Source organism: Falco naumanni, chromosome 1 (assembly GCF_017639655.2).
Source record: "Falco naumanni isolate bFalNau1 chromosome 1, bFalNau1.pat, whole genome shotgun sequence".
NCBI lineage: Eukaryota > Metazoa > Chordata > Aves > Falconiformes > Falconidae > Falco > Falco naumanni.
Genome location: NC_054054.1, coordinates 50,301,472 through 50,314,663, shown reverse-complemented (window position 1 = coordinate 50,314,663; position 13,192 = coordinate 50,301,472). Strand labels below are relative to the sequence as shown.

The 13,192-nt window shown below is 38.8% G+C and overlaps 1 protein-coding gene across 4 annotated transcripts in view; it reads left to right on the top strand.

Annotated features, from left to right (window-relative positions):
* Positions 1-13,192, top strand: part of SORCS2 (sortilin related VPS10 domain containing receptor 2) — a 579,012-nt gene that overhangs the window by 301,127 nt on the left and 264,693 nt on the right. The window lies entirely within an intron of this gene.

Genomic DNA, 13,192 nt, shown 5'->3' with positions numbered 1-13,192 from the left:
GCAGAATATTTACCAGTTTCGAGAAATACAATTTGTCTCACTATTCTCAGAGCTTCAACTTTTCTCAGTTATAATAGAAACCAGGCTAGTGAGGGTGGCAAGTGAATTCGCACAGGACAGGCAAAATCCAGGGTATGTACATGGAGATGATGCTGTTAAATAAGCAGACAACTGTAGGTTTAGATGAACAATTTTCCAGCCATCTGTTCCAAATTGATGGCAGAGTATCAAAACTATTGAGTACTTAGCGATAGCTGTTAGAGGTATCTGTAAGCTCCTTACAAACAGTGGGTGTGAACCACTGGTGGTCTACAAGTTCATGAGCCAATGCTTCACAGCTGAGCTGTGGAACTACATTGCAGGAATGTTGTTTTCAACTGGAAGCGTAACGTATAATGATATTTGAAATATTCTGGCAGAGGTCCACTTACCTAAATTTTTTTAAACCTGTTGCCTGCAGACAGTATACCTGATATTTAAGGCATATGATTTCTCTTTTCTGAGAGGGGACAGTAAATTGACACCAAGCACTGATATGCTAAAAGAGAAAATAATAGAAAATTCCAAGGCAAGTACAAATAAGCCTTCTTGTCTGTGTGCCAAGGATGCCTGACATTGCTATCCATACTGTTACTGATGCTCTACCTGCAATTTAGATGAAATCTGTGCCTAGCTTGTCCAGATTTCAAAAAAACGGAATAATGCATTTCTATCTCCTTGCTGATGCTACACACAGTCTTCTGTAATCACTACCAAAAGATAAGAATTAAATGCGAAGAAAAAATAGCAAAAAAAAAAAAAATGCTGTTCTGATGGGGGAGGCAAAGACAGATATAAAAGAAAGGTTGTATGTGCAATTGGTGCTGTGATAATAATTTGAAATGCAATTACTAAAGGTCAGCCATCTCCAAAGGCAAAACTTGCTCTGTTGCTTGTGGAGTAATCTGGGGGGGAGAGGCTTGTAGGAAGCAGGAGGCTTACAGGAAGTAACAGCTAGGGATGAGGTGGGCAGCAGAGGACAGCAGATTGTCTTTTCTTCCTTAGGACCTTAGATCTTCTAATGATGAAATCACATACATCTCTAGTTATCATATACTTGACAGTGTTACAAGTCATGGATGACCTTGCTCCGTTCCTGTTTCATTATACCTCTGCTTTTACACATCTGCTGCTCGAGGGAACAGCAGAACTAATTCCCTCCCACGTGCTTCTATGCGATTTGATAATTTACTAACAAAGACAACATTTCCCCCCCAAAAAAAATTACACCCAAAGATTTGAAGAGACAACTGCAAATCATAAAATAGAAGCCTGAAAATCTACCTACAGTATGCATAACACAAGTTATATTTTCATTAAGGTAGTCCATTGAAAAAAAATGGCATAAATGTTCTTTTTTTTCCTCTTGCACTTGACACTATGTGCATAAAGATGTGAGAGTCTGAATGTGGTGTTATTTATTATTATTGTTGTTGTTATTTAGTAAAGCCACAGAGCTGAAATGATAAGTAACCAAAACCTCATAATAATAAGTAGGCATGACTCATGAGTTGCTCATAAAGTATTTGTTCCATTAATCCAACTCTATGGTTTGGTTTGAAAGTAATTACATTTTGTATATCAGTGTGAATAAATTGATGGTTTGGAATCACTTGAAATTTCTTATCAATCCATCAGCTAATATCCCTTACTTATAATTTGCATTCTTAACAGAGTAAGTGACTCAAAGCTACTTCTTATTTTATTTCTTTTTATAGTCATTTACAGCTTCCTTTGATCCTATGGTAATATCCTTCACTTTCACATCCTTCAGCGTCTTAGAGGCAACAGCTATCAACTTGGTTCTATTTTTATCCTTTATGGAGACAAAACCAGAATTTTCTCTGACCTCTTGTAATATTTAAGGAAATTTGAGGAATCTGAAGCTCAGTTGTGTTGAATGCACATTTATCTATGTAAAATATGCGAAATGCTAGGAGAATCTGAGACAGATCCAAAAGCTATAACAAAAAAAAAAAAAAAAAAATTAAAACCTTTACGTGCTAATCAAAATGCTGTCCACACATAGCTGCCAAATAGGCCATATGTGGCCAATGCAAATACAGGTGTGACGTGACTGTTCGTTGTTATGCTAGATTAGTCAGTTCCTGAAGACACAGCATTAATGTTGGAGGACACTTTCTCTGGGATTTGATGGGTCATCTGATTATCATATTTTGTATTATTCTTGCTAATCTCATGCTGTAGAATAGATGAATTTGTGAGCAGGTAAATAAGGAGAGTGCAACTATATTGAAAGGAGTTGGAACAAAAGATCACTTTTCCTCCTGAGACATTTATGCAGCAAAGCAGAGGGTCTTTTGCAAACACAAGAGAAAATTATTGCCATATGTAATCTTTTATGTAATATTGCTAATGAAAGAAAGTATTACCACTGGAAAAGATTTCCTTTGTCCAACCCCCTCCTTAAATCTACGTGTCTCATTTTCATGAATTTGAAGTGCAGGAATTCAGGGCCTGTGTTAGTGACAGAGGGACGAATAGCCCATTTTTATGCATTGTACATAATGATGAAAGAGCAAACCGTATTTGAGTCATGTAGGCTACTTCTTAAACTTGCCCAAAGCTTTCTCAGTAAGAGGTGACTAAGCTTTTTAGGTTCTGTAGCTGTTTCTGGAAAGGTCGTTGCATCTGTTAAGTCCTTCATTTGACAGAATAGCTTTTTTCTTGCCCTTATGTAATATCATCTATGTCGGCCTTATAAAATATTATGAATGTTCTTTGATAAAAAACCCCAAACACTAAAAAATATGGGTTAAGATTTTTTTACTTGTCTTTAATCATTTGACGTGAAATTTGTCTCTCTTTCTTGAAGTACATTGCAGATGCCCCTACTATCCAAATTCATTAGATCTTTTCAAACCTGATAAGTGCTGGCATCCTGTTATTAATACTCTTGCAAATTCTGAAGTAAACAGATTTCAGAGACACTTGACTGTTAGTGTGAAGACAAGGTCAAAGAGTTGAATGACAAGTCCTCCTGATACAATAAGACTACCCATCAATCAGTTTTACTAGCAACTTCTTAATAAAGAAAAGAGATCAGAACATGACAAAATAGTGCCTTTGAAAATATATGTGCATGACATCCATTTTGGTATCCTTGGAGTAGTAGTTAATGATGAACAACTATTATATATGGTCTGGAAATATGGTAGTTTCCTGTAGGAGAACCTCTTCTGCAGTTTAAAACTTCTGAAACTCAGAAACTGAAAAAAATTGTATTATGCCAAAGCTTTCCAAACAACATATTAAAGTAACTAAAGTAAGGAAGATGGTTAAATTTAATTTAAGAACTGCCACGTTTTAGTATTGATAACTCAAGGATGGTCATTTACAGCCATTAAAACCAATTTTATTTCAGTTACTGAATACTCTTTTGCATGAGTGTGCAAGCTTCACTGTTAATGCATTCGGCAAATACACAGCTCAGAAGCTAGGTCATTTTCCTCTAGCTTTCTGCTGAAAATTTTTGGAACATTTCAGCCTGCCATTGTCTTTCATTTCCTTAAATCTTCTGTGGCATTTATTCTACAAGGTTAGATGTTACAGAGAGGGTAGTCACTGGTAAAGTTAAATGCAGCCAGTCTACCAGTTTAATAGTAGGACAAGGTCTAAAGTTAGACAGATGGCTCTGGAAGAAGGAATTAATTTTATCTACTAATTAAATGTATAGGAACAACAAAATTATGACTCAGATCTCTCATTTTTATTAGCACAGGATATAAAATATAAGAGAAAATATAAAATGCCTACCTGTGAAAGGACATCAGATGCATTCAACAGTTCAGATATTATATGTGTCTTTGAGCTATGTTGTGAGGCTTTTTCACTTGGTCATTATCTCAAGATGATAATGAGAGTTTGTATCAGTAAAAAGAAAACAGAAGTCAGTCCATACGTGGAGATCCAGGCTGAACACAAGATACATTTATGTGTAAATGTACTTTACTATACGAAGCTGAGAGAAGGAGGGCAGATTGCATTCTGCTGTGTTCCGTGGGATTACCCACAAGCGTGGGGCAATAGGCATTGCACTGAGCGACTACTCATGGCCACTCTCCTTTTATTGTCTCCAGTGATAGCGAAAGTCTTGATTTCTTTGAAAAAGACTGCCTTGCAGTGGATGTGGTTTGGAAGTAAGAGCAGCACACGTGTCTTAGCCTCTCCCCAAACACTGGAATGTTGGTTTTCATTTTGCTGGTGTAAGATTGAGCTGGTTTCTGAGTCATGTTTAAAAGGTGCTTAATAAAATATGCCTAGTGGGACTAGTGGCTAGCATTTGGGATCTGTACATTTATTTGTAGAATAGTGGTGCTGTGCTGAACTTTCGCTATGAACCTGAGGCTTGACTGCATATACCAAGAGGTTTGCCAGAGTTTTATAGGTTAAATTCCCCAAAGCAGTGGTTTTGAGTGGAATCAACAACAGCAAGAAAAAAAAAAAAAAAAAAAAAGAAAAAGCTTTCATTGGGCAAGCCATGTACTTTTTTCATATAAGCTTGACTGCTCTGGACATTGGAAAAGACTTGGTTATATGACTGCGAAAAGTAATGCAGCTAAAATGCTTCTGTGCCCCCTTTCAAGCTGCAAATGTATAGTCTGGGATATGACTGCAAATTTCAAATTTCATATCCAAAGATTGTGTAGGCCCTGCATTGCAGGTTCTTTGCTTATCAGTAAATGTGAGGGTATCTTTTGTTGGATTAACCAACACTGCTGCACAGCTGGGCACTTCTTTGACACAGGCAGACTCCAAGCAGAGTTCTGATTCCAGTGAACTTAAAGACAAAACAAAATGACAAAGCTTTTGTTTTTAGTATGGTCAAGTCTTTATGTGAAATTGTGCATTTCCTAGAAAATATTCAGATAAGTTCATTCTCTGACTTGGTGCTCTAATTGTGTTGATTGTCTACAGAAAGTGATTTTTGTTGCACAGTATCTTCAACAAAGACAAATCATGTTAAATAATTTTCATTAACTGCAGAATCACAAAGTGGTTGAGGTTGAAAGGGAAAGCTTGACATCATTGAATCCAGCCCCCTTGTTCAAAGCATGGTGCTCTAGACCTTGTCCAGTCGACTTTTGACTATCTCCAAGGATGGAGATTCCACAACCTTGCTGGGCAACCTGTTCCAGTGTTCAACCACCCTCACGGTAAAGAAGATTTTTTTCTTACATTTAAATGGAGTTTAATGTGCTCTGGTTTGTGCCCACTGTGTCTTGTCATGTCACTGGGCACTGCCAAGAAGAGTCAATCTCCATCTTTTCTCCCTCCAATCAGGTATATATACACATTGATAAGGTTTCTCTTGAGTCTTCTTTTCTCCGGGCTGAACAGTCCCAGCATTCAGTCTTGCCCTGGGTGGAGGATACTCCATTCCCCAGCCACCTTTGTGGATGTTTGCTGGGCTTACTCCAGTATGTCCATGCCTCTCTTGTACTGAGGAGCCACAGTACTGCAGATGTGTCTCACCAGTGCTGAGTGGGAAGGATCACCTCCCTTGGCCTGCTGGCACTGCTCTTCCTGATGCAGCCTGAAAGACTGCTGGCCTTTTTTGCTGCAAGGGCACATTGCTGGCTTACGTTCAACTTGATGTCCACCAGGACCCCCAGGGCCTTTTCTGCAAAGATACTTTCCAGCCTCTTGGCCTCCAGGATGTACTGGTGCATGGTGTTGTTCCTCTCCAGGTGCAGGATTTTTCACTTCCCTTTTTTGAGCTTCATGAAATTCCTGTTTGTCCATATCTCCACAAGATGTGTCACTGATGCATCAGCTGCTCCTCACAGTTTTGTATCGTCTACAGACTTGCTTTCATCATCCCAGGGATCTCTTTCTCATCACCTCAGAAGCTGTGAAGTCTGCTGACATCCATCTGCAGCTCTTTACTGCTAGACCTAGATCTTCTACCACCACCACAAGAGTCCTCCAAGGAAGGGGCCCATCTCCTGCTGTCCCAGCTTCAATGAGAGACCTCAGACACCCCAGCAGCCCCAGACCTGCAGAACTGCATATTCTGCTGCCAGGTCCATCTGGGTTTTAATGGTAGATTCTCGGGGAAGCAGGAGAATGTGTAATAACCTTCACTTCTACAGAAAGGACTCATTTTTAGATGCTGGATCACTTTTTTCTCTTCTTAATCCCCCTTAATGCCAGACAAAAACGTCATTGAAGTTTTCAGCTCCTTGAGTGCTTTGTGTTATTTTGATTGTAGATAACTGTTCTTGTTCTGTGGGGGTTGCTTTCAATTGCACTTGAAATTACATGGCAACAATTTATAGTGGACCCGGCTTCCGTTGAGAACAGTCATCATAAAGTGAACGAATGTATTAGCACAGGGGTCTTCAAACTACAGCCTGTGGGCTGGATACGGCCCCCCAGGGTCCTCAATCTGGCCCCCGGTATTTACAGACACCCCTCCACCGGGGGTTGGGGGGGGAAACCAAGCAGCCGCAGATGACTGCCTGCCACCGCATCCGCGCGCCGGCCCCCTGGTTAAAAAGTTTGAGGACCCCTCTATTAGCATGTCACCCTGGTATATATCAACCCTCCTTCCCATGAAGCACAGTGTCAGCTGTGAACACATTCTTAGTGCCATTTTCTTTTTACAAAACAGATCCAAGCATGGCATATATTCAGAAGTCTTCTACCAAGGATCCTCTCCTTACTGTTTTATTTTTAGAACTTTCATTACCATGGCATGGAAGCACCATCGATCCATGTGGAAGTGTTAATGGCCATCAAACCCCCTGCTTCCTGCACTTGTTGCTATGACATGTGATCTTCTGAGTTTGGAAACTCCTGTATAAATGCATGTATTTTTCTTAGGATTCTGTTTCCTAGCAAAATGTGCTGCATTTGCTGTGGCTGGCCCTCGTAATCTGTCAGCATAATTTATAGGAACACTTCATGGCACCTTCTGCCGCTAACAGTCTCTCAGAGTCCTGCAGAAAAGGCTGGTTCTGCCTCCTAATTTTAAGAGCCATGATGGTGGCACTGTTTGTCTTTTCTGGATCTATTTTGGATTTATGTCTGGCCAAGGCTTTGGAAGAGCTGCTATAAAAGCAGAAACATCTGCTGGGGCTTTATGTGCTGCTGGCTTGCCAAGTTCAACAGCAGGCCAAACTACAGCTGATGGGCTCAGCCCTCCCCAGGTGTCACTGCAGTTACAGGAGAATGACTGCAAGGGAAATTTGGCTGCTGAAAGCTCTAAACAAAATAATTTTTTAAAAAAAAAGAGTGTCAGGAATTGTAGAAGGCTATTAGGAGATTATGACTGGGGTCATTAGCGGGTAAGAGAAACATATCCTGCTGAAGTGGCTGTGAGCACCTGAGTTCCCCTGGTCCTCCTGGTAGTGCAGCACCCTCAGGGGTGCCTGCTCCCATCCTTAACTGCAGGCTTTCCCCACTGCCTTCTGCACACTGCCCGCTCAGGTGGCACAGACACATGGCGATTTTAAAGGTTGTTAGGAAATCCTCATCTTGTTTAACTGTCTGAATGTTTTCATTACTTCATGCAACCTTGTTCATGGGCAGACATGGGTGAGGCAGGCGGTGTTTCTGACATGGACAAACTTCTGTTGCAGCAATTCAAAATGATGCCTTAAAATCCTTTGTAAAAGCTCTGTTCCTGTTGTAGTTGTAATAACTTAGAATAATCACTTCTTTGACACTGTAGACATGGAAACTGATATCCTGGATGAACTTGTGCTGCATCTGAGCATTGCCCAGCCTCCATCCATGATGTGTTGTATAACAGTTTCAGAGAAGCATGCCAGAAACCCCACAGCAGAAAACCGTGGGGCAGTTGATGGATCTCTAATACTCTCACCATAAGACTTGATACCTTCCAGAGTCTATTTATCTACATTTACTTCCTGTTTAGGATATTTTCATTCTTTATAAAAATGTCCAGTTACTCCCTTAGTTCTGCCAAGCATTTGGCTTCAGATGCAGAGCACCACAGTCAAATTACTGAGAAAACATTGACTTAATTTACCTTTTTATAAAGTGCTACTACCTAGCTATATAATTCACTCCCCCTCCCACCTTCCCCAGAGCAATCATAAAATTGAGGTCAGCACTTCAGCGGCAAAACCAAAAAATCTACAAATAGAGTTAAAGAAGATTTCCACTTACTGAAGAGTACGTAGCTGTTATAGTTGGCAGAGCCCATTACTAGAGGAATAATTAGTCGGATGTGAATGTGCATATACAGTTTAATAAATTATGATCAGTTTCTAAAATTTTGTAAATGTTCTTGTTGCAGCCAGATCTATCCAGTGGTTACAAGAAAACTTGCTGTTCTGGTCAGAAAGCACAAGGCCAAGTTCTCTCCTCTCATACATCCCAGCATCCTCCTTGCCTTCCCAGGAGCTGGCTGACTGAGAATAAAGTTGTTTCAGAAATATTTCATATGTGTGTAGTGGTTTAAATAAAAACCTTGTGCTGTGGTAAATACCTAGCATTTTTCCATGGTGGAGAATTTTAATGTTCCTTGCAAACCTAAAGAAAATGTTCTTAAACCATCCCCTTTCCCCAAAGAACACATGTATGTGAGAAGAGAAATTTTCCTTTGCAATTACTCATTTCCACTCACAGTACTCGTAAAAGAGGAATCGTACTAACAGTGATGTAAGGATGTGACCACTTCTAGCAGTATAGTTAGTACACAAAATTTTGGAAAATTGCATTTTAGCACCAAAGGCTTTTCTTTCTTTTTTCCCTAAATTTTCAGCAGTCATAGCCTTTTTTTCAAGGGTGGTTGGTTGTTCAAACTGTTGGAAGGAAGTTAACACTATATAGGAAGTGAAGTATTCATTTCTTTTGTAGGTAGCAATTACATAGTTCAGTGAAACCACTGGTTTTTTTCCAACACAGTAGTTTTAGAAATAATAAATTGAGCTTTTGAAGGAAAGCCTTTTTATTAAAAAATAAACACCTAATAGTAAAAGTGTTTCTGTACTCTAATCCAGCTAGCATTTTTATGGTACAAAAATTCCCAGATTAATAGTAATCATTTTTGTAGCACTGTGGGAATTCTCAGTTCTGGTATTTTCTTTATGTTTCTAATATGCCAGAGCTGTCCCTCAGTAGCAAACCCCTCAAATTCTCCATGTTATACTCCATTCCTTGCTGAGACCTACTGATGCAATACTGGATTTGCACCTGCTGAAACTAAATCTACACAGGACCATTTCTTAGGATAAGAAGTTTTCTTGCACACTAACAGTTACATGATATGTTGAATTCAGTGAAGAAAGTATGGTAACAAACTGATCTTTCCCTATTTAACACAATTTCATTCTCATTTTCTACTCCCTTATTTAGGTCACTCCAATCCTTTGTGGGAATGAGTTGTAAACAGAATTACTGAACCGATCCAGGTTAAAAAGAAGTCTTCAAAGCCATTAATTTGAAGGTGGATCGTGTCAGTTTTGTTTTTAGCAGGAGCAAATGGCTGGTTTAGAATGATGGTGTGGAATTGTTAAGGTGCCCCCAAACCTGGCTGTGTCCAGCTACTGCACCCTGAGGGCTGCCTGCTCCACTGCCTGCTCCACTGCCTGCTCAAGCCCTGCCTGGGTTGCAAAGCTACCAACGAAGAAATAACACAGAGCTTTTACTTTTTACAAAAGTAAGACATAACCCTGTGTTCCTGGCAGTGTCTTGTCTGCTTTGTCACTGTGACACAGCTTGTCTCATGGTTGAGTGGATTCATCACAAATATCTGTGTACTGCAAGCATGGCTACAGGCTGTACCTTCCAAGACATGCTGTCAGCGAGTGCTGTGTGTTGGTGATGGAATTAATGTATCAAGGCAGTAGTTTCACAATAGGTGTCTTACCTAAACTAACAGTTTCTGGGAGAAAAGGCGATGGCTGCAGGTAATAGAAGCTAATGTGATGTTTTGCGGACCTGTAAAATATAAAGGCTAATTACTGGAGATGTGCAGCAAAGTAATAAGGAGCTTGAAAATGTAACTGATAAGCAGAGCAATTATAGGCTAATGAGCAGGATGTTTATGGTATATTGAAGGACTAATGAAGGGCTGCAAAAGATAACTGTGGTGGTATACAGTGAAACTCTGCAAAGTAGGAATGTTTAAATACAGCACTGAAAGATATGTAGTATATACTAAAAACATAGTTCTGCTAACTATTGGAGTTTAAGTGTGTGTGTATATTGTACAGGTTAAGAAATTAGCCAAAACCAGTACATGATAAATGCAGGACAGAAGATACCAGTAAGGAAAAACATGATACAGTACATAAGTATGTATTACATAGCTTGAATTTCTGTGCCAAGTAACATCTCCATCCATACACAGAGCTCCGTTTATAACCTTCCATGTTCCCTCATAAGAAAACATGAGTGGTTCCTGTTCTGTGCAAAGCTTTCTGTCCGGACAGCTCTGAGACAGGGTAATTCCTGGAAAACATGGGCTTTGAAACACTTTCTGCAAAGGTAATTGCAACCTCAGCATAGAAAGTTGTAGCATGGCATGCCAGTATGGGGCACAGTCAGCCCAGGCACCTTGTAACGTTAGGGGAGCCCACTGTTAGACCCTCAGGGGAGAAGCCAATGTGTAGCATCATTTAGTATTTGTCGTCTGTGATTTGTAAGCACCTTGCAAAATAAAGCTGTGCTCCATTTCTCACTGTGAAGTTAGTAACCATAGTTTCTGAGGAAGGATCTGACTCCCTAAAGTCACATAGCAAGGTGAATTGGGTATATTTAATGCATTGAATAAAACTCCGGTTCTAAAATTTGTGACATTATGATCCTTCTTGTGTTTTCACTCTGTATGAATACAGCTGTTCACTGTTTTGGTTTAATTTGGTTGGTTTTTTTTTTTTTCTGTGGATTTTTTAGGTCAATATTTTACAATCAAATATATATTTACAGGTTACTAAAAAGCCACTAAAAATGGTCGCCTGCCCTTTATTGTGCTCCCATGGAGTGATCAAGACTGTAGGGCTCTTCATGTGCACATAATAGCTGTAAAAATGGGAAGGAATTTCTGTAACTGTATAAATGCAGAGTTGTACCATATTCTGTACTCATCACAGCATTACAGAGCAGGTCACTTCAGCTAAAAAGGCTGTTGTGATAATCCACAGTTCTTGAAAATATCTGTTATTAGCATATGCGATCAATATAAGTTATTGGTAATGGTTTGATAAGTAAAAACAGGATTCATTCATCTTTGTAGTGCTTTGGGGAAAAAAAGGTAAACTCTCTATTGCCTAAATATGAAGTTGCTAAACTGTTTATCTGTTAGCTCTTGCCTACGCCATTGATTCTTTAGTGTAAAATTGGATTAAGAAAGAAAACATTTCTATATTTCTGGTTTTGAGAAGAAAAATATGTAACTTCAAAAAGACTCAACTTTTCTGGAAAGCAGAGAGAGAAGTATTTTCAGAAAGTACTCCAGCAGAGCTGATACCTGATGAGTAATCTGTTAATTGGTTTGCTAGGGATCATACTGTTCTACAGCCTTTGAAGAAATTTTCATCTGCACAAATTCCTCAATACATGAGTCAGGTACTGGAATGCAATGTTATAACGTGTTTCTACTCTGAATAAAGGCTTTGGGGTTTTGCAGGTTTTTTATTGCTGTTTAAAAAGATTTTATGAGGCTAACCAAATTCTCTGCAATTTCCACATTGTACATGTAAGAGCCCTTGAAATCGTCTGTGCTGTTTAAGTAATGAAGATACATTAGTGTACCACTTTAAAGATATTCCTTTGGTTACTTTCAGTAGGTTTGTCCTGGCATTTGAAGTTGGAACTTCTGATGTATCTGTTTTAGATATTCCATCAGCCAGTTCTTCATTACACTACTGTTCAATAGATATCTATTTTCCTTACAGATACTTGAGGTATAGGAGATAGCGTTGTCTCTGTTTTTCAGGTAGAGGACCAGAACACAAAGGAAATCCTGGTGTTAGACATAAGTCTGTGATAAAGTAAGAACCTGAATTAATTTCTCTTGCACTTTAAAGTTCATGGTATAAATACTGGATTGTTCTTCTGACCAAAAGGGGAGGAAGGTGAGAAGATGATGTTGAAATACATTCTGGAGAAAAGGAAGTGAGAAGTCCAGTGGGCATTATGCATAGATCCAGTCTTCCTTGATTCTGTAGCACACATCTCAATTGAATCTTTTTTTTTCTTTTTTCACCAACAACTTCAAGCAGATCTTTCCTGTTTTTGTGTTTTGTTTTTTGTGTGTGTTTTTGTTTTTTTTTTTTTTTTTCCCCAAAGGCTTTCTTTTCATTTCACTAAGTAATCCATGAGTCATTTGAAATCTCTTTGTTGTTGCCTTCTAAGATTTTCAGTTCATAGGGCTTGTACAGTATACCTCGTTTAGCTAGAATGGAACATGAGTTAATCTTCAAGAAGAAAAGGTAGAGGAAATCCAATAAACATATGTGTTAAGTGTTCCAACCTTTCTCTTTCCAATGCATCTCTTCTATTAATTAAAAAAAAATTCTTTGGGTATTGAATTTTACTTGGGAATGCAATTTTCATCTCTCTAAAGATTTTCATTAAATTCTCACTATATAGATTTTAATGTTTCTTATATATATTAATTTATACTTGTAAATATAATCTGGAAAAACAACTAACAATGAGCAATACTGTATCATAGGTGTGAGTCAAGTCGTCAGTGGAGAGCGGTATAATGGTAGCGAAGTTTAGACATGCAAACATTTGGTTCGGTTCTGGTTGCTCTTTTGGTTTAATTTCTTCTTTCTTAATATTTCTGCTGGAAGATGCTTAGACTCAGGATTTAGGTACAGTTCCAAATTATGTTAGGCATAGATTTATTTTAGCTCAAATATAGGAAAGTTACATTTTTATGGCTGAGACCCAAATTTCCGAAGTGTTTAGGGGCTTTGGAAGTTTTGTTTAATTGGGGTACATTTCGTACCACTTGAAAGTTTTCCCAACTGTTGTTTGAGGTCACAGTATTAAAACAAGCTACGAAGACATAGTTCTGTCAGCTGTAATAGCATTTTATGATATTGATGTTTGTTAATTGAACATGCTGCTGTTACAGTGACGAGTGATTTTTCCTTACAGAAAAAAATTAAAAAATGGCACGTTTCAGCAGATGTACATGATT